This window comes from Lepidochelys kempii, chromosome 11 (assembly GCF_965140265.1).
Source record: "Lepidochelys kempii isolate rLepKem1 chromosome 11, rLepKem1.hap2, whole genome shotgun sequence".
Lineage (NCBI taxonomy): Eukaryota > Metazoa > Chordata > Testudines > Cheloniidae > Lepidochelys > Lepidochelys kempii.
In genome coordinates, this window is record NC_133266.1 from 52,639,134 (window position 1) to 52,661,242 (window position 22,109).

The 22,109-nt window shown below is 43.2% G+C and overlaps 1 protein-coding gene across 1 annotated transcript in view; it reads left to right on the top strand.

The window, feature by feature from the left end:
- The first annotated feature begins 3,222 nt into the window (after nucleotides 1-3,222).
- GLS (glutaminase) overlaps nucleotides 3,223-22,109 on the top strand; it is a 165,267-nt gene continuing 146,380 nt past the window's right edge. Inside the window, exon 1 of the mRNA XM_073306201.1 lies at nucleotides 3,223-3,227. The gene's annotated coding sequence lies outside the window, so the exon portion shown is untranslated. The remainder of the gene's footprint in view (nucleotides 3,228-22,109) is intronic.

Sequence of the window (22,109 nt, forward strand, 5' to 3'; positions counted from 1 at the left end):
CCATCTGGATCATTGTAGTTAATTTCCAGATGCCAAAATTTCCCTGAAGTTGCAGTTGAGAAAGGAGTTGGCCCTGATACTACTGTTTTATATGAGTGTAAATCTGAAATAACATTTTAAAGGCTGGTGAAAGAAAAGACCTAGGCCCAATATTTCAGTATCCTTTGCATCAGCACCCTCTGTTCCTTGAACACTTGTGATGGTGCACTGTGTGTGTTAAGATACTAGGTACTGTGCTTAGATTGGTGTGTAACATATCCCAAGCTCTGCACAGACCTTTACCTTTTCTTGCATTGATCATAGCAAATTTCCTAGAATAATCTGATCAAATGGGAATGCTGAGTGCAGCCACTGGGTTGGGATTTATTTTTCCCCTTTTCTTCATTTCAAATTCCCTGTGGAATTATGTGTGAACTTCACTTTATTTTAGTGCTGACACCGGAGTTTGCTGAAGTGATACAAGCAATTTGTTTCTTTAGTCTAGATGTCTTTTCAAAGCTGCCACTAAATTACATGGAATTGATTTGCAGGGATTAAAATATTTTCCATATTTTTATTATTTTTATTATATACTCTTGGGGGAATTCTGCACCAAAAAAAAAAATCTGCACACAATATTTTAAAATTCTGCAAAATTCTACGAATTTTATCTGTCAAAATAACACTATATAATCATGCCAGTTTAAATTATTTTGTAAAAAGAAAAGGAGTACCTGTGGCACCTTAGAGACTAACAAATTTATTAGAGTGCTCTAATAAATTTGTTAGTCTCTAAGGTGCCACAAGTACTCGTTTTCTTTTTACGGATACAGACTAACACGGCTGCTACTCTGAAACCTAAATTATTTTGGTAATTTATTTCAAAAAGACCCAGGAATAGAGAGTTAAAGAAAACCCTATGAAGGCCCAGTTCTTGCTTCTCTGCCCTCTCTCCCCTCCCTTCCCTCCTTCCTCCTCCTCCCCCAGCCCAGCCAGGGGGCCAGACACTTACACTTCCTGCCCCCCCAGCCCAGACACACCCCCTACCCCCAGAGCCCAGCTATGGGTCCCCCCCAGCCCAGACACTTACAGACCCTGCTTTCCTACAGCCCAGGGTTCCAGAGGGAGAAACACCCTGATGCTGGGTCCCGGGCTTGCATGGAGTTTCCTGCTTGCCGCTGCCTCCTTACTTCAGGGCTTGTGGGGAACTGCAACTACTGGGAACCCTCAGTTCCCTCCCATTCCCCCAGGCCTTGTCTTCTATTTGCAAACTGGGCTCTGCCGGGTCCAATGGCCCATGGTGGTGGCCAACATCTCTGCAGTTCATTTCTATTGGAGGGGGGGGTGCGGAATTCTGCATGTCCAACATTAATTTCTACAAAATTCTGCATTGCACAGTGGTGCAGAATTCCCCCACAAGTAAATTATTATAGTAGTGCCTAGAGATCACAGGCCTGGGTCAGGGCCCCATTGTGCTAGGCCTGAACAAACGTGTTAGAGAGAGAGTCCCTGGTCTAAAGAGTTTACAAGATATTGCTGCTGTGCAGAATTGATGGTACAAGCATTAAAGCATCCTGTACTCCTAAAAAATTTACATTGCATTTTCCACATCATTATTTTATATGCTAGTTCTCATCAATTGTTGAGGTAAATGGTTATTTAACAGAACATGTTTCTCTTGTTTCCATTTTGACTCTGTTACTGGAGATGCTATAGTGTAGGTCTATTTTCATAAAAGAGAATAAGGAGTGTGGGAATTGCTAAGCAGTGCTGTGCACAGAGCTTTACCATGTGTGGTAACCGCTGAAAAGTGCAGTTCTTCAGTAAGAATCTTTTCTGCGGGAAAATGCAGGAGGTTATGTCATAACCTCTATTTTTTTGGCAACCCACGTAATCTCGCAAATCCCTCTGTAGGGCTTTCACTTTGTAATCTCTGTTGCAGTAACTATCCTGAGGTCATGTGCTTCCTTCTGGTATGCAGCAGACAGGAGAAGCATGTTTAAAGGTAACCTAAAAGGGAGCAGTAAAACTCCAGTAAGGATGTGAATGCCACAAGCATTCAACCTCAAAAGGCAGCCGTGTATAATAATAATTATAGCCACACAGTAACAACACACTGCTTAACTGTGGTGTGGTGTGGACTACAGTGGGAAGGAGCATCGTTTGGGATAGTAATACTGACCTCCTAGGGGGGTGTGGTAAGGTTGAGGTGTAATTTGTTAATGTTTGTAAAGTGCTTTGTATTCCTTGAAGGAAAGGGGTCGCATAAATGCAAACTGACTGAAAAATACAGGACAAAGCGTTTCAAATTGGGGTTAACTCCGAGCAGCCATAACTTGCAGTGTGATATAAAAGGAGCCCTGGGGGTGATATATGTGTTTGAAATTAGTGTCTAGCATAGAGCTGGAGGCAGGCAGGCAGGGAGAGATGAGACGAGGTGCACAGTGTGCCATGGCTCAGTGGTGCAGGGGTTTATTTCTGGTAGATGGGAACAGAGATCCTGGGTTTAATCCCAGTGAAGGTACAAGATGATGGTACACTTCCTGTCAGAACTGCCATGTGAGGTTCTAAGGCCTGTGCTATGTGGCGGGGCAGACTGGTCCCTTCTGGCTATAAAATCTATGAACTCCAATTCTTTCCATACCCACGAGATTGGTGCTGTTGTGCGCTAGGCTCTTGGGTCGTGTGCTGGTCTGGACCATTGTTATATGGGATTTCCACAAGCTTTTCCACATGCTTTCAGCTCCTGTGATGTATGTAACTGACTGCTGCTTTATCTGCTTGGATAGTGATTGTTCTGAGGCCTGCTATGGGACACTGGTTTTTGTATGAGTATTCATATGTGTTGACATATCTAGCATGCAGTTATAGGACATTTATGCTGGAGGGCGTGTTCATGGCAGCCAACAGAGAAGTTAGATAAAAACATAGAATACTCTTTCTGGAAGGTTACAATGTAACACTACTTTAGGGCTCATCTTTGTGGTGCATTAGTGCATGGCAGCGTGGTGCAATTTCTAGTGTGTGGCATGCTGGTGTGCACTAAAAGTCCTTGTGGACCCTGCCGGCATGCACTAAAAGTTTTCTTTAGCGTGTGTTGACACTGTCCAAACAGGACTACATCAGTGTGCACTAGGGAGCTTTTAGTGAGCACAAGTAGGGTCCACATGGATGGTTAGTCTGCCACACATTGGTGCAGGCTAGAATTTACTGCTCAGCTGGTGCACACTAACACACCGGGGGGACAAGCCCTTATTCTTAGAATCCAGAAGATAATACGCAATAACCAAAACCAGAAAGTGATAAACCAGGGAGGAACAAATCACCCCACTTTGTTCTGGGCTGGGTTTTTCCAGACTGACTGCTGCTCCCAGATTGCATGCTTCACGACAGAGCCCCTTAGCTTGCAAGCAGGACCAAGGAAGCCCATCCTCCCACTCTTCAAGTGATAGTTTGTAATTCCAATGCAGTCTTCAATACACCACAGGCATCCTGTAGCTATTGCCAATGGCACGTGGTAGTTTGCCACTTTGGAAAGACTGAAAAACGGATCTACTAAGGATGTGCAAACAGTGCACTTACATCTAGTATCTCTTCTGCAACTGAAGTATTGGTTTAGCCGCAGTAAAATAATGGTTTGTTTAAGAGAAAGAAGATGGAGGTCGTGAGAATGACAAGAGTTTTGCCGGATGTCGGCAGGGAACTGAAGAAATTGGCATCCCCTAAGCAATACCTGCATTTCCTCAGCAATTATCTGTAAGGTCAGCAATGCTGCCAACTGAGGCCAGAGTCTGGCCTATATGTTTGATGGCTAGCAATGGAAAAGTACAGTATGCACTAGGTACAGAGAGCCAAAGCAGGGATGGTTCTTCTGGAAGTGGACTGTGTGAGGGGCCCTATTTCAGTACGGTATAGGATCATGCCTAGCGGGAATGTGCAACCATACAAAGGCAGGCAAAGATACTTACTTTCATTAAGCATAATGCTGTGTCTTTATTGTCTATACAAAGTGTTAGTACTATGAGAAAACCACATGGATTCCAATGGGTTCCAAATAATTGCTTGCTAACTATATACAAACATTCAAACCTACAAAAGCCTAGCTACTTATATATGCTATTGTTCTGTTAGGATCTGCGGGCTTTGGCAATAAAAGACAAAGCGGCTGACTAGAGGGATCCCAAACTATTTAAAAGTACATTACCTGATTCCTATACACTATACATAGGCAAAATATGTAGAATTATCGCTAACAGTTTTGCTATTGAACTGTTTCTGGTTTGGTTTTATCGTTTATAGTAGCATGAGTTGCATGGGAAGGGGAGGAAGCAGTTGTTAGTAGGTTAACTGAGGGCATTTTTAAAGTTTAAAAAAAAATATTTGCAGAGACCATTAATTTGTAAAATTGCTCTGCATTGTGCCCACAGACTCCTTTGGGCCACAGTCTCAATTGCACCAGCTTTGCATTCATTTCTGCTGCAAGAGAAGTTTAAGTCCACTTAGTCACTCAGGTTTTTGTAAGGGGGCTACAGTTGGAAAAGAATATGATCCAGGAGTATACCAAGGAGAACTTCCTAATAAGGTAATTCAGCACTGGGGCAAATGGACAAAAGCCACTTTCTGGAGAGTATGGGATAAATCAGGCGCATTTGTGAAAATAGCAGTAAAATATTTTCAGTCTAGCACTTGCTGTTAAATTTGTACTTTTTAAAAGGACCAAGTTTGCATTCTCACTTAAGTTTCTTCTTTCTAATAAACGGCACAAGTTCCAGCAATCTGAAAAACTGTCTCCACTGAACGAAAAGTTTCAAAATGAACCGTGGTGATGCAATGCTATTTCTTTTATTAGAAATGTGCCACTACGAAGGAACTGATTGCAGTGGGAAATGCACAAGAACCATAACTCAGAATATTCATCAACTTTGCAGATTCCTGGAGCCTGTTCATGAACTTGACGTCAGGAAAGGTCAGTGTACGACATTAAAGTAAACAGTTTTAGTAACGCTGCTGTGAAATTCAGCAAATAATGTGACATGTTTTGGAGCTAAAGATGGAAGTAATTATGAAAGGGGAACGTCACCCACCCAAGATGACTAAAGTCCAATGTTGTGAGCTCAGGTTATTAACCATCCAGATTATTAACCAGGTCACTACTGAAATAAATCCAAGCTTACTGCACACACAACCACATTGTGATCTGTATGGTAAATCTTGTATAAAATACCAAAGTATACATTACATGTAATGTTATAAACCATAGATGTGAATGAATTTGTTTGAAGTGTAAATTAATATAAATGGATCTGTTAATATTCACGTGACTTTGCTGGACTTCTGTGTTTCAATTGTGTGGTTGTGGTTTTTGGAGCATTCAGTGAGTCAAAATTTAATCAAATTGACCCTCAGGCATAAGAGAATATGGCCCTCTGTGTATGGGATAAGGCAGTGTTCCGAAAGCACAAAATTATGGCAGTGTTCCCAACCGGGGATTTAATATACACCCTCAGATGCTGTGATTGCAAACCAAGAAAAACCTACTGGCAGACAGATGAAGGACTTACAAGTTAACTCATCCATATGGCAGTTCCTCCATTCAGTTGAGAAACTGACTGTGTGCTTTTTTTTTTTTTTTTAATTCCAGACATTCAAAAAAGGTGTTATCCGTTCCAAGTATTGCAGTATATCCTTTTAAAATTAGCTGACAGTTGATAAAATTAGGTTAGACTCTTTCTTTGGAGGTTAGTTTGTGGCAAATTTCAATTATTTATTGATACAAGCACTTGTTTGCTTGCCTTATTGTATCGGTGTATATATATTTCTAGTGTTTCCTGCTGTGTAATGTCCTTTTGTGCAATGGACTCGAGTCAGTCCCACTGTTTGGGAGGAAAAGGCTAGATTTTGTTTTCAGATGGTATCCTTCCTAATACATTTACCTCTGATTTGTCATGCAGTGCAAGGTTATCTCCCTTTTTGTGAGTTGGAACTTTGCTCCTCGTTTCAGAAGGAACAGGTTCAGGTCAGAATATGTTCATAGGAGCATATACAGGTGCTAGCCATTTGTCATACATCTATAGGCAGTAGAACAGTTAATAATTTTTTTAAAGGGGCAATGGCAGTGGTTCTCAAACTTTTCACACAGCAAGGCACTGCAACCCCCCCTTATAAATTAAAAACACATTTTAAAATATTTAACACTATTATAAATCCTCAAGGTGAAACGGGTTTGGGGGTGGAGGCTGACAGCTCGCAACCCCTCACCTAATAACCTTGTGACCCCCTGAGGGGTCATGACCCCAAGTTTGAGAATCCCTGGACAATCATGTCAAGTTGCTGTCATTATTAAAAGAAGCACTTCACCCCCTTCAGAGAATGCACTGTTTTTCAAGCAAAGTACAATTTATGCGTTAATCTTCCTGTGACCACTTCCAAAATGAGAAGTTGTTTAACAATGGCAGATGGCATCATCATATGCTCTCAGCAAAATAGAGTGGATATGGGATGATCTTGAAGTGACAAATATGTTATAAATAAAAAAAAAAAAACTTTACTGAGCCACATAATGACATAGTATTGTGTAGGCAAGCTCTACAAAAGAGAAAATCCAAAATCCTGTCTTTTCATTTCAGCTGTGAAACACTCATCTTCAGATATCAACAATAACAGTTGAAAACAATACAAAATACTAAAATAACAAAGATAATCACAGAACTGTGAAAAATTATGCACAGAACTGTGCAAAAATAAGTCTTTTCCAAACTAAGACCCTGATCTTGGGAAGACTCAGATGTGCTTATTTTTACACTCTGTGAGTAGTCCCACTGACTTTAATGTGTAAAGTTAAAGCATGGAAGTAAGTCTGCAGGATTTGGGACTAAAATGTTACCTATTATACAGTAGTATAAAATATTAAACCTTGTGTTCCTTCACATGAGATCTTAACCTTAACCTTCATTATCCTTTTTCTATAGCATTAGTTTCCATAAAACTTAATTTTTGCTGCTTTCAGTGCAAAATCTTCCATTAATAATTTAATTTTTTTCCTGAACATTTAATCCTGTCTTCTGATTGGCTTTATTTCAGAACATCAACCACTCCTATTTGAATAGGGCCTGTTGTAATAACTGAGCCTACAATTTTACTCAGTTTTCACAGTTGAGCTCACAAAGTGTCACAATAACCTATAACAGCAAATATTGATGGGAAAAGTTGCAAAAGAGGGAGACAGAGAGACTGAATTAGTCCAAACAAAGAACATCCTAGTGATGTAACTCAAGGACTGTGTTAACATCATGCTTGGTAAACAAGACCGTGTGAGACCAAAAAAATCAATGAACCAAAATTGCTGTGTCAGAAATTAAACTTAATTGGTGGACAAAGGGAGGATGGGCTATTCCAGCCACCACTCCCTTTTGGGGTCCTCAAGAAAAAGACTGGGGAGAAAAATTAGCCACTGGAGTGAGCTTCACCATCATGGCTGCCACCCCCACCATCTCCTGATGCAGAGAGATGTCCTGACCAAACTGGGTTAGAAAGAGAGAACCAAATGACATCATCACCTCTACCAGCTCCATCTAAATCCCAAATACCACCTGTGATGTGAGACCTTGTCAGACACACATTTCTCCCCATCCCTTTTTGTGTGTTCTTCTCATTCCCAACCTTACGTCTTCTCTTTCCTATCCCTCTCCTTTTTCTTTCTGTCGAGTAAGAGTCTGGCTTAGCTGGCCAAGACTGTATATTTTGTAACACTGCTGTAAGCCTGTGACCAGAAAAAGGCAAATTAAAGCAATGCCCTAAACAGCCCGACAGTGTTACAAGTTTGCCAGGGCTCAAAGCGACTGATAAGACTTGTGCTATGCTTGTGTTTTTTTCCAGCAGTGCAGTTTCAAGAGGCAACACCAGAGACAGAAGAGTCATTTTCTGTCTTTGCTGTTCTTTTTTGTGTGTGTTTATCTTGCTTTCTTGTCTTAGGAAATGGGATCAGTCTTTAACAGCAGCTCCAGCCCGTCGCAGCTAACTTCTTTTTTCCCAAAAAAAGACAGGTGTCATTGGTGCCATCTAAAAGACAAATACGGGGTTTTTCTTCAAAAACTCCCTCCAGCTAAAGGGAAACGAAACATAGGATGTTGTTAAAATGAAAGTCATACTTAAAACATTTCAAATGTAAAGTATTAACTGTTTTTCCTTCTTTTCTGTATCTTTATTAAAAGGTTAAAAGGATTTGTAATGGTGTATATGCCATGGTACTAAGCAGGCTGACATATGTTACGAATTATACCTGAGAGGACATGCGCACAACTGCTGCGAATTATACCTGGTAGGACACACACACAAATGCTACTAATTACACCTGGTAGGACACGCTAATGTTTCCTTAACACATATCTGCATACCAAAACCTGAACCTTGTTTAAATTTTTGAATGTTGGACAGTGTTAGGGTCTTGTTAACACCTTTGACTTTTGGGGCCTCTTTATTCCAACTAAATGAATACAACTGGCCCAAAACAGGACCTGTCAAATCTAGAAAGATGAAAAGTGTCCCTCAAAAGGATTTAACTTGCACCCTGCAACTTCTGGCTGAAGTTAATCATTTATATCCCTTTCCAGTATGCTAAGTACTTCAGTGAAAATAACTAAAATAAATCCCTGCTCAGAAGAGATTAAATCTTAGATTAGTCTAAAATATGGATTTGACAAACAGGTGAGATTAGAACATAAACTAGGCAGGCTGTGTATTCATTGCCTTTTGCTTAAGACATTAACCTGTTCACTTGGACCATTTCAAGATCCTGTGATTCTTTAAAAGAGAACAGAGGTTTATCCCAGTATCCTTGAGCAAAATGTTTCCACTCTATATATGCCATTTAGTTTTCACCTTTCTTCCCCAAGAAATTGTATCTATATTGTATAATCTAGTTTGTAAAGTGCTTTGAAATTAAAGGAACTATACAAATACAAAACAGCTAACCAAATTGCAAGTATGGGACAAACTATTGATTTAGAGTTTTGTCTGGGCTCATTCTCAGTGGGTTCACTCAATTCACTCAAGCCCTAAGCTGTGTTAGACACCTGGAAAGCTATGCTATTCTCTGGAGTGTGATAGTATTATAATGTAGACTGTTATCTGCAACCTGTTTTCAAAGACGGGTACTGGCACGTCAGTTGTATGCTGTTCCCATTGCTCCTGCTGTGTGTGAGATCAGCATAACTACAGCCCTCATGTAAGTGATAATATACCATCAAGGACACCAATTATTTTCATAAGCAATCCCCAACATAGCCATAGCATGGCTCTAGTACAAATTGATTGCAACGCCTAGATCCTGATCACAGTAACATGTGCCAGCAATAGCCCATGTGACTGTATCTAGATTGCACAAACTTGTTTGCCACAACAGGAACACGTCCATTAGATTGGAGGAGGGACTGTCCTTTTCCATTTAGAAAGCCCCTAACACATAGTGGGTGCTACTGCAAATAAATAACAGACATCAAAAACCCAGCTGTAGTTTTTGGGCTGTCATGGATCTGGTACTAGCTTTACATCACAGAAAGGCCTGGAGCTATAACTGAGATCTTTGTTATAACAGCACCATTGCAGCTGGCATCCTGTATAAATTATTTATCTAGCATCAAAAGCAAGCAAGGCATATGGCCTGCATTTCCTCATCTGCTCTAAGCAACGGAGTTACAGGTGTAGAGTAATAGGGTGATCTTAGCAACAGAAGTTGCAAAGAAGTATTAACTAAGGTTACATTTCCACAACCCCCCCTCTGATATTGACAATCAATATACGACACATAAATTAGGAACACGTAACACCTGTTTCTCAATAGCTTGCGAAGGAACTGTATCCGATGTGACCACAGCTCTGTAGCATGAGGGTTTGATTATGTCTGTGTAATCCATGTGATAGTCTGCAAATCTCCATACACGCCCTGTGTATCTAAAACTTCTTCCATCACAGCGACTTGCATGGAACCTTGCGGTGGGATTAATGCTGCGCAGGATGGATGATACACTCCCAACATTCCAAGAGCAGAGCTGGATGAAATATTTTGTGCAAAACGTTTTTGACGAAAAAAGCAGGTTCGGCAACACCTACATGTTTTGCAAATTTTGAGTCAATTTTTGCCAGTTTTTTTCTGTTGTGGAGGAAAGAAATGCCAAAAAAAAAGTCAAAATGTTTTGTTTTGACATTTTCTAGACTAAACATTTTGACTTTCTTGGTTTGAAATGACTTTAGTTTCAAAGTTTCTTTTTATTGGGATTTTAAAAATAAAATTACACATTAAAAAAGGGCAGAATTGAAATGAGAGGTTTTGATTTTGTTGAAAGAAAAGGTTTTGTTTGACCTGAAACTAATATCTTTTTCAGCTTTTTCACTGAAAATTTCAAAAAATTTCATTTTTGGTTCAACAGGAAGCCAAATTTTTTTTAAAAAGGCATTGCCAGTGAACCAAAAATCCATCATTTGCCCTTTCCTACACAAGTTCTTCTCAGTAGACATGAGATATTCATGTACCAGAATACTAATTTTCTCACACAGGGGAGCAGGGGAATTTCAAAAACCAGAAGACAGCTCAAGAACAGTTAGTCTTTTTTTTTTTTGGCCAATCTCATTGATTTTTTTTTTTTAAATTATTGGAGTTGGCAATACTGCATGTGTATGTGTTGTCTTGGCTGGCATCTATCCCACATCTCATGTGCAATTACTCATGGATACCATGCTAACTGGCAATAGGTCTTATGTGAAGTAAAAGGCATGAGGCCCCATCTCATGCTCTCCTCTCTGGAGAATGGGTCCCTCCACCTCTACATGAACCCCACTCCCAAGGCTGGCTGCCCAGGCAGTGGCTCTTCCCTCAACTCTTCCAGCCTTTTGGCAAGGCTCCATTGTCAGAAAAAACTCCATTTATTTTTCAGAATAGGCATGGTGTCGCTCAGGTAAGACAACTGACATCAGATACTCTGTGTGTGGTGAAGGTTTATGACCTACGGTTCAGGTAGCAACAACCTAGTCTCTTGGCAATGAGGCGAGGGCTGTATCAAAAATGTTTTTGTTACGGGAGGGGGGAACAGTGACTATTGTCTTAGCCATTCATGGGGGGTGATTGGGAGAGAGTCAGTGGGGACAAAAGCAGGCAGGCAAGGCAGCTGGATTTTGATGTTTGTCTGAATTCAACATGGTGATGAAACAATTAACTTGCTGGCCCTCTCTCTGACAGCAATAGAGCATCACTCTGCCATCTACTGCAGTTGGCTCACTTCCTTCATCTGGCAGAAGTACTGTCTCCTGGAGTGCCAGAAGACTACACCCCTTGTGTAATGCCCTGGCATGAAAGAGAAGCTCCTGCCATGCCAGCTGATCAGCTTGCATGCCCCAGCAGCTTTGTGTGATGTCTGCACTTGACAGGAATAAGTGCAAAAACTTCTGGATAAATACAGGTTTCAGAGTAACAGCCGTGTTAGTCTGTATTCGCAAAAAGAAAAGGAGGACTTGTGGCACCTTAGAGACTAACCAATTTATTAGAGCATAAGCTTTCGTGAGCTACAGCTCACTTCTTCAGATGCATATCGTGGAAACTGCAGCAGGCTTTATATATACACAGAGAATATGAAACAATACCTATTCCCACCCCACTGTCCTGCTGGTAATAGCTTATCTAAAGTGATTTCCAGCACAAAGGAAATCACTTTAGATAAGCTATTACCAGCAGGACAGTGGGGTGGGAATAGGTATTGTTTCATATTCTCTGTGTATATATAAAGCCTGCTGCAGTTTCCACGATATGCATCTGAAGAAGTGAGCTGTAGCTCACGAAAGCTTATGCTCTAATAAATTGGTTAGTCTCTAAGGTGCCACAAGTCCTCCTTTTCTTTTTGGATAAATACACTGTCTGGAAGGCAAGCCAAGAGGCAGAACTTCAATGCATTTTGCCACATGAAGAGCAGGGGAAAGCGTTTTGGCAGGCAGTAAGAAATGTTATGGTTGTGCCAGCCTTTTGATGCCAGAGTTGCACAAGCAGACAATCAAGCTGGCGTAGTGGATTTTGCAGGACTTTGTGTTTCAGCTAATCCATGCTTTGCTCCACCAAGTCAGGCAGTGTTCTGCAGACACACACGAGGGAAGGGGAAAAAGGCAGGGAGAGAAACCTTTTAGCACAGGGGAAAGTGAACTTTGCTGGGTGCCAGGAAACTATGAGTTCTGGTCCCAACTTTGACTCTAGTTTGTTTCTGTGTACTCCATAGCCCTCATTATTGAGCAAGGCCTCAGACTGTTCAGATGGAAGGCAATCAAATAGCCTTCATTCCCATTTTATTAAAAAGTAAAGCGAGACCTTGCAGGCTGTCTCACGAGGCAGAGCTGGGAATAGAATTTGTCTCATCCTCAACTTCTTTCAGACTGCATGGTGCCAAATCTATGTCTGGCCACTGTTCTAACCATGAAACCACCCTCCATTCCCAGAGTCCGAAACAACACTCAGGAGACTTGATCTCCAACAGCCTGCTGCTGTCTAGCAAATTGTTACATATCCTACTGGCAAAATATGTTGCAAGCTCCTTTCATGGTTGGTTCTCCCAAGGAAATAACACTACTCCTTTTGCTCAAATATTGGCAGTCTGTATAGAGATCTTGAGGTCCCAGGTTTGATCCATTGGAGAGTTTCTTACAGTTGCATGATGGAATTGTTTTCCAGTTTTCCTTTTTTAATGGTAACTTAATTAATGCACCGAGTAAAGTACTTAAAGCAGGTATTATCGTTAAAAGCCATTATAATCTATCATTGATGGTATTACATGCAACAAAATATAGGTATTCCATGTTCTGGTCACTTGTCACACATTTTGATTGCTTCAGCCACATACTGACAGGTTTAAAAGTTGAGCTGGATGGTGTCAGATGTGCACAGAGTTCCTAGAACAGCAAGGTGCTAAGTGACCACATAGGTCACAAACACCTACGGTCACCAGTGGTACAATGCACTGCCCTTTAGGTGGGCTTTCCTGCTGTATGTTTGGTAGCACACCCATTTTGTGCTTTGACACATGGCAGCTTCAACAGGGTAAACATGCCATGCTATGTCCTACATGGAACACCCTTCCTAGGCTGGGATGCAAGACTACTGTGCTTTCCAGATTCAAGTTCCTCCTAAAGACTCACCCCTAATATGACAATTATATTAAACTGACGAGCAGATTATGGAGAGATTGGAGGGTAGCTGGAGATTTATTATTATTATTATTACTATTTTATTATTATATTTATTATTATAGACCATCATCATAAGGATATGGCCGATCACTTGTATATTGCTCCCCTTCATCTAACCTTACTCAGCCTTTTTGGAGCGTAGGTTCTTTGAGGCAGTGGCTATGGGGAGGGATAGCTCAGTGGTTTGAGCATTTGGCCTGCTAAACCCAGGGTTGTGAGTTCAATCCTTGAGGGGGCCATTTAGGGATCTGGGGCAAGAATTGGGGATTGGTCCTGCTTTGAGCAGGGGGTTGGACTAGATGACCTCCCGAGGTCTCTTCCAACCCTGATATTCTATGGTTCTATGTTTCCTTCTGTGTTTTGTACAGTGCTAAGCACATTGTGGACACAACTGGAAATAAATAATAGATGATTAATAAAGGCAAGTGGCATCCTGACTGTTATTCAAGTGGGGCTCACAGACCTTTGACGTCATGACCTCTTTCATTTAGCAGTGGATCCTCATCTGATACCTGATACTATGTGCCTGCCAAGTTACTCTGGCCTAGAATCAGGAGAATGGCCTGAGAAGGGAGTCTGAAGCTAAATGTCTCATTAGCATCATGATGATCATGCAGGAGTTTGTATCTTTTCAGGCATGCCCCTATTACAGCAATGCCATGCCCTTTTAAACTCTCAAGCGTAAGGGAGCAGGCATGTAGACTGCTTGAGATTTACATCCACTCAGTGGCAAGGACCATGCCTAGCTTGTACTTGTACCATCCATAACCTACATGTACATTGTGCTGGAGCATAACAATCTTGCTCATTCTGCAGTTCATCATCCAGAATTAAGGGCTTTTAAGGTTAGAAGATTGTATGTATTCATTGACAATATATTACATTGCATTACCCTGGTTGAAAAAAGAGAACTTTTGAAGCCCATGTTGGTGGTGAATCTTCAGGCTGACCATGCCATGGCCTGGGGTTGTAGAAAACAAAACAAAAAAGTCTTCAGAGTGATCATATCACAGGTTTTGGTGATGGGTATTTTGCAAATTCAAGTACTAATGATACAGTGCCAGTACCCATTGAAGGAGACAAGTAATGTCCCCTAACCCTAGAGTGAGTGCATAGGATCTCTCTCTCTCTCACACACACACACACACACACACACACACACACACACACACACACACACACACACACACACACACACACACACACACGCAAGCAGTATCATGCAAGGGCCAGACAACTGGAGACTGCACATTTTGGAGTATGTAGTTTTGGGGTGTAGCTATACCTTCACTAGTGGGGAAATCAGACAGAGTAGCAGAATGAAGAAGTTGTTCTGCGTTTTACTCACAGGTGTTTGGAGTAGGGGTCTCAAGACTATCTTAAGAATATATAGTGTAATGCACTGGCTTCCTGGCTGTTTAAATGTAATGTGACTTCACCTGTCTAGCTTGGCGAGGGGACTCATTGCATATTATCGATGGCTTTCTGTTTACAGTGGACTACTTGCCATTTATCAACATAACTTTTATGTAGTGGTTACACTTACAAATGGTGCACTCATTGGCCTTCATTGAGACATCTTTCCTTCTGTCAGTGAGGCCAATTTTTCCCCCAGGCTAATCAGCACCAACAGGTTGGATAGGGAAGGATTCACTTCTGGTGATACTCTCCCACTTTGCTACTATGACCAGCATCCTATTCCTTGACTTTTTTTTTTTTTGTCCATCTCCCCCATGTTTTAGTTACAGACACAGAGTGTATTAGCACTGAGATTTATCTTTCTTTCACAGTCATTTTTAGGATATAGTCAGTTTTTCTGGACCCGCAGCACTGATTTTTGATTTTCTGCTATGATCTCCACCTCTACCTGGGCAATTTCAGTTACTTTGTTGGATGTTTCACCGGCATTTTCTTGTCCAGGAGCATTTCTGCTCTTTTTCCCGCCACCAGAACTACTGCCCTGAGATTTCTGCCTATATCTATCTATGATCTATGTGGTCTCTATCATCTTTATGTACTACACTCCAGTGATGGAATTCCCTGCTGGCTTCAGTTGGCCTAGGGGTTGCTGCTGCTGACCATGATCTCAAACACAATATCTGCCAACTCAAGAAATAATAGAACTCAGACTCATAGCGTGGAACTGTCACTTTATGATTGTAATTATTCTGAATGAATACCTGTTTGATATTGGGGCTCAGTGATGTGCTAATGCTATAACTATGTAAATCAGGCCTCCTGTGCTTAGAGAAAGGAATCTGATAACGTGGATATATTATAATAGGCCATTGCCATGGGATGCACACCATGTTGCCTGATGAGGTTGAGCCTTTAATACTGTATGCGAATCACTGTAGCTTTAGTTTGTGCCAATGTTCAAACAGTCTCTCGGTCTCTAACTTGTATACACACGCAATTAGCTGATGTGGTTATTGATGTGACCTTTCTGGGCAGCTTTAGGCTGTGTTCTGCCATAGGTGTCTCCTCTCGGATACCGTTGCAAAGTGTATATTCATGATGCTGTCCTAGAGAGTAGTGCATGGCAAGCCCTAATACAGTCTTTCAATTAGTTTACCATGTTGACTTGACTGTATGTTTTGCAGTGGGAACTCAGGTTCAGTGGAGGAGCAAGGGAGAGAGTCATGTTGAGCATTTGCAATAGGTCTGCCTGAATCGTCACGTCACAATCGTGTGTTTGGCACATTCTGCCACCGTTCTGCACTTGCTCAGACTATAGTTGAACTGCTCCTTACTATTGTCCAGGCTTCATGAACCATGGGAGCAAGCGGTAGGCTGGGGTAGGTGCCACCGTGTGGTGCTGCCGGCTGGGAGAGCAGCCTGAGGCAGAAGCCTCCAGCTCGCAGGAGATCAGGATAGCAGAGTTGCAGCGGAAGCAGTGGAGCGAGCAAAACGCCATTGATGAGGACGGCTAGCAGTGCTATGGCGTCTGTGTGGTTAACCCAGGGAAAAAGCTGTGAAACGATTGCCTGCCGTTGCTTTCACAGAGGGAGGGAGGGGCAACTGACGACATGTACCCAAAATCACCCGCGACAATCTTTTTGCCCCATAAGGCATTGGGAGCTCAACCCAGAATTCCAATGGGCAGCAGAGACTGTGGGATAGCTACCCACAGTGCACGGCTTCGAAAGTTGACGCTAGCCACAGTACTGTGGACACACTCTGCCGACTTAATGTGCTTAGTGGACACACACACAATCAACTGTATAAAATTGCTTCCGAAAAATCAACTTCTATAAAATCAACCTAATTTCATAGTGTAAACATACCCTTAGCCCTGTTCTACACTGGGGGGGATTGACCTAAGATACGCAACTTCAGCTACGAGAATAGCGTAGCTAAAGTCGACCTATCTTAGGTCGACTTACCTCACATCCTCACAGCGCGGGGTTGACTGCCGCCGCTCCCCCGTCGACTCCGCTTCCGCCTCTTGCTGCGATGGAGTACAGGAGTTGACAGCAGAGCGATCGGGGATCGATTTATTGCATCTACACTAGACACGATAAATTGATCCCCGATAGAGCGATCACTACCTGCCGATCCGCTGGGTAGTGTAGACGTACCCTGAGTCTCATCTCAAGCTCTTTCCACCTATGAAATGCTCTCTGGTGATTTGCTGCCTTCTCATGACATGCCAGATTTCTAGCCAGATTTTTCCAGTTCTTTGTTCCTGTAGAACCCAATGTGGCTGGAACATTAGACTGGAAGAGTTTGCAACAAAAACAGTATGCAGCATTCTGGGTTTCTGAGTGCATAAGCCATGGCCTCTCCACTTTGTCACCATTGGGGATTTCGCGCCAGTAATGTGTTGGATGGAAACTTCTATTTTCATTGTCTTTGGGGAACATGAAGTTTTTCACTTGCTGTGGCCCATGCAGTACAAGGAAGTCCCTCAGGCTACTGCTCAAGTGGGTCCACAGTCCTGGATCATCACTCAGCAGCAGCTGTTTCTTGCGTCTCCACTCTTCTCTGATCTACACTTTTCTTCAGGAATGTGCATGGTTACATCCATTTGAGATGGAGATATGGATGCTGCAGTAGCTGCCAGGTCACGTGCACTCTGACTAACTGGAAGGTCAGGCATCTCCTCACCGCTCTCATCCTCACTGGGGCCGGAAGGCTCACCATGAACATTTGTGTCTATGTATCTCAGGAGAGCTCCTTCCTGCTTAGATAGAAAAGCTTCCTTTGTTTTCTTTCTTTTTCTGAATGCTGCCCCAGAAGGGCGTTTTCTTCTTTCACTCATGACTGCTGTTCTGTGCCAGCTACAGTGGCTCTCCACACTCAGTTGAAGGGGACAAATAAGCAGGATGATAGCAGGGCCTGAGTGAGGGAAGATATCAGCATGTTAAAGGCCTAACTGGCTCCTACTACTTCAGTTGACTGCCTGTTCTCCTCAAGTGGGTTCAAGGAAGCAGCAGGAAACAGGAAGCTCCCTGAGAAGCTGGTATTAATCAGTCCAGGTTCCTGGGGGTGCTAGAGAGGTACATAAGAGGCTCCTCCTCCTCTCTCTTCCTGCAGCTCCTGCTGCTTTCTGTTATTCCCTCTCACCTTTTCTCCTGCCTGCCTGTTATATCTTTTGTGCCCTCCTTCCTCCAACACAGCACTCCACCATCTCTGTGCATCTAGAGCAGAGAGAATACATATGCATCAGCAGCAGACACAATTTTCTACACTCTGGGTCCTAGCGGCGCCCCCCACCCTCCCAGTCTGGCACCTGAGGGGGCCACTTCAGTTCACCTCATGGTAAGGCCAGCCCTGGCAATATGTGAGCTATATGTCCTATTGAGCTATGTCCTAGAGCCAGTTTCCAAACATTAGTTGGAATGCACTGATTTGATTGCAAAAGACAACATCTGCCCTCTCTGTTACTGTCATAGAGCACCTATTTATGGATTATGGCTGAAGTGACCCCACTCCATGCCAGAAATTGTCAGCCTCCTATATCAGCAATGCTCAAATGCTGTGACTGCTATGTTTTCTCTCCTCCAGCCCCAAATACATATAGTGTGCATAAAGGAAAAGTTCTTTTCCATTGCTGGCTCTCTGAATATCTTGAGGGTGATTTATTGCACTCATATAGCTATCCCCTCCACCATGGCGAGAAGGAAGCTATACTGTAATAGAAAGTGCTGTTACTTCCTAAATATGCAGCTGGTGAGTGACGCCAGTCATCTTACTGCAAATTTTCTAACATGCTTTCTGGACTCTCGCAGGACTCGTTGATCTTTAATGCTGTGAGAGTGAAGATGGCAGTCAGCCAATGGCCAGAACATAGCAGTTGCCTGCTGAGTAAGTGGGAACATAACAATTGTGACATTATCTAAAAGAAAGGTGACCAAGTTTACATTAATGTATCATCACTGATATATTGCCACTGTTGCACAATTGTGATAAATCTTGCACGAAGTAGGTTGTGTAAGGTATCATTGGAAAAGGTAATATTATTATCCTGTTTCATGTATCATCCTTATATATGAAGTTATTCAACTCTGTGTGTTTGTAGCTCAAACCTGTTGTGTTTCTGGGTTATGCCCCCAAGACAGATTTACATCAAGGCTAGCCAGCCTGCTTGATGGCCCATTAAGGACAATCAGTTCTTCCAGGGACTGCAGGGTCTCTTCAGGCAGTAGGTAGGCAATAAATGACTCAACAAGGCACATGTGACCCAGGACTCTATGCTTGTATCCGTAACTTTTCATGCACCTGGAATAAGAGCAATAAATTGTGGACTGTGACATCATTCATGATCTTCATTCCTGCTCTACATCTCTGGACTATGATTTCTAACAAAGAGAAGCTTTGAACAAAGAACTGATGACCCCCAATCTTTTTCGGTGACCCAGGGAGACTTATTACAGACTGGTAGATTTAATATCACTGCTATTATCTTGATCTACAAATTCTGAAATCAACTGTATATGATTCATTTTAACTTCTTAATAACTCTCTTCTTTTTTCTTATATTAATAAATCTGTTGTTCTTAGTTACTAAAGGATTGGCTATTGGCATGATTTTTTAATACAATCTGAATTGTATTTGACCTGGGGCATGTGTCTGGTTCTTTGGAACTGGAAGAACCTAATATATCTGACTCTTGGGTTTTAATAATCATTTATCACAGAAGTCTGCTTTGCCTGGGTGGTACATAAAGGGGCTAGAGTGCCTGAAGGGGATTGTTTGTAGCTTCATAATAAATAGTATAGTATTTTTGGAAGCACACATTTGTTACTGGCTTGGTAAAGTCTTATGATAGAATATACCTCCAGTTTGGGGTACATTTCCTGCTTTCTGGCAGTCTGATCTAAGATTGGCACTCTTAGCTATGTCCCATACCAGGCAGCGTGACAAGAATGTTGAAAGAACTGAGTGTATCCTGCACCTTTTTATGATGTGCATAGGCTAAGCCCTGGTCTACACTACGAGTTTAGGTCAAATTTAGCAGTGTTATAGCAATTTAACCCTGCACCCGTCCACACAACAAAGCCATTTTTGTTGACTTAATGGGCTCTTAAAATCGATTTCTGTACTCCTCCCTGATGAGGGGATTTGCGCTGAAATCAACATCACCGGGTCGAATTTGGGTTAGTGTGGATGCAATTTGACTGTATTGGCCTCCAGGAGCTATCCCACAGTGCTCCATTGTGACCGCTCTGGACAGCACTCTGAACTCGGATGTACTGGGCAGTTTGACAGGAAAAGCCCTGTGAACTTTTGAATTTAATTTCCTGTTTGGCCAGCGTGGCAAGCTGATCAGCACAGGTGACCGTGCAGATCTCATCAGCAGAGGTGACCATGGAGTCCTAGAATCACAAAAGAGCTCCAGCATGGACTGAAAGGGAGGTACTAGATCTGATCATTGTATGGGGAGATGAATCCATGCTATCAGAACTCCGTTCCAAACGACAAAATGCCAAAATATTTGAAAAAATCTCCAAGGGCATGAAGGACAGAGGCTATCACAGGGACCCTCAGCAGTGCCATGTGAAACTTAAGGAGCTTAGGCAAGCCTACCAAAAAAACCCAAGAGGCAAACGCCTGCTCAGGGTCAGAGCCCCAGACATGCCACTTCTATGATGAGCTGCATGCAATTCTAGGGGGTGCCTCTACCACTGGCCCACCCCTGTACGCAGTGATGAGCTGCCAAAATCTTAACAACCAGTTCCCTCCTCACCCCACAAGGGGGTTGTGGCCTGCCTCCCCCCACCCCGGAACCTCTGCCCCATCCACCCTCCTCCCCTGTCCCCTGACTGCTCCCAGAACCGGGCAGGAGTGGGTGCCACCCCACCCCTAAGAACCAGAGGGACCTGCCTGGGGGCAAGGTGGGGAGTCCCGGCATTGCTTACCTGGGACAGCTCCCAGGAAGCATCTGGCAGGTCCCTCTGGCTCCAAGGGGTGGGGTAACATAGCTGGGGGGGGGATCAGCAGTCACACCCACTGATCACATCAAAAGTGGTGCTTTAGGCACCGACTCCGTGGGTGCTCCGGGGCTGGAGCACTCACAGGGAAAATTTCCCCGGCTCACTCTGCGCCAGGCCCCAGAGAATTGGGTGTATAGGGGGTTAGTTGGGTTTGTGCTGCACGTTAACCCGAAAACATCAGCCCCTCCTTTTAAATGGCCAGTGTGTCTTTTTCAATTTTAATCTCCCTTTTTTGCCTCCCACAGCTGCAAATGTTTCAACGGTGCAACTAGCATCTCCGTCCCAGAGGCTAGCGCAGATAAGAAGGTGAAAAAACGCACTCGTGATGAAATGTTCTCTGAGCTCATGCAGTCCACCCAAACTGAAAGAGCCCAGCAGAATGTTTGGAGGCAGACAATGGCAGAGTCCAGGAAAGCACAAAATGAACGTGAGGACAGATCGCTAGAGCAACAGGAGAGGTTGCGGCAGCATGATGAAAGGAGGCAAGATGCAATGCTGAGGCTACTGGAGGATCAAACTGATATGCTCCAGCATATGGTTGAGGTGCAGGAAAGGCACAGACTGCCACTGCAGCCCCTGTGTAATCAATCACCCTCCTCCCCAAGTTCCATAGCCTCCTCACCCAGACGCCCAAGAACGTGGGGGTGCACTCCGGGCACCCAGCCACTCCGCCCCAGAGGACTGCCCAACTAACAGAAGGGTGTCATTCAATAAGTTTTGAAGTGCAGTGTGGCCTTGTCCTTCCCTCCTCCCCAACCCCACCTGGTACTTTCCTCCTCTCCCACCCCTCCCAGGCTACCTTGGCAGTTATCCCCCTATTTGTGTGATGAATTAATAAAGAATGCATGAATTTGAAACAACAATGACTTTATTGCCTCTGCAAGCGGTGATCGAAGGCGGGAGGGGAGGGCGGTTGGCTTACAGGGAAGTAGAGTGAACCAAGGGGGCGGGTCTTCATCAAGGAGAAACAAACAGTACTGTCACACCACAGCCTGGTCAGCCATGAAACTGGTTTTCAAAGCTTCTCTGATGCGCAGCACACCCTGGTGTGCTCTTCTAACCGCCCTGGTGTCTGGCTGCACGTAATCAGTGGCCAGGGGATTTGCCTCAACTTTCCACCTCGCCATAAACGTCTTCTCCCTTACTCTCACAATATTGTGGAGCACACAGCAAGCATTAATAACAATGGGAATATTGGTTTCGCTGAGGTCTAACCGAGTCAGTAAATTGCACCAGCACACTTTTAAACGTCCAAATGCACATTCTACCACCATTCTGCACTTGCTCAGCCTAAGGTTGAACAGTTCCTGACTACTGTCCAGGGTGCCTGTGTACGGCTTCATGAGCCGTGGCATTAAGGGGTAAGCTGGGTCCCCAAGATAACTACAGGCATTTCAACATCCCCAACAGTTATTTTCTGGTCTGGAAAGTAAGTCCCTTGCTGCAGCTGTTCATGCAGTCCAGAGTTCCTG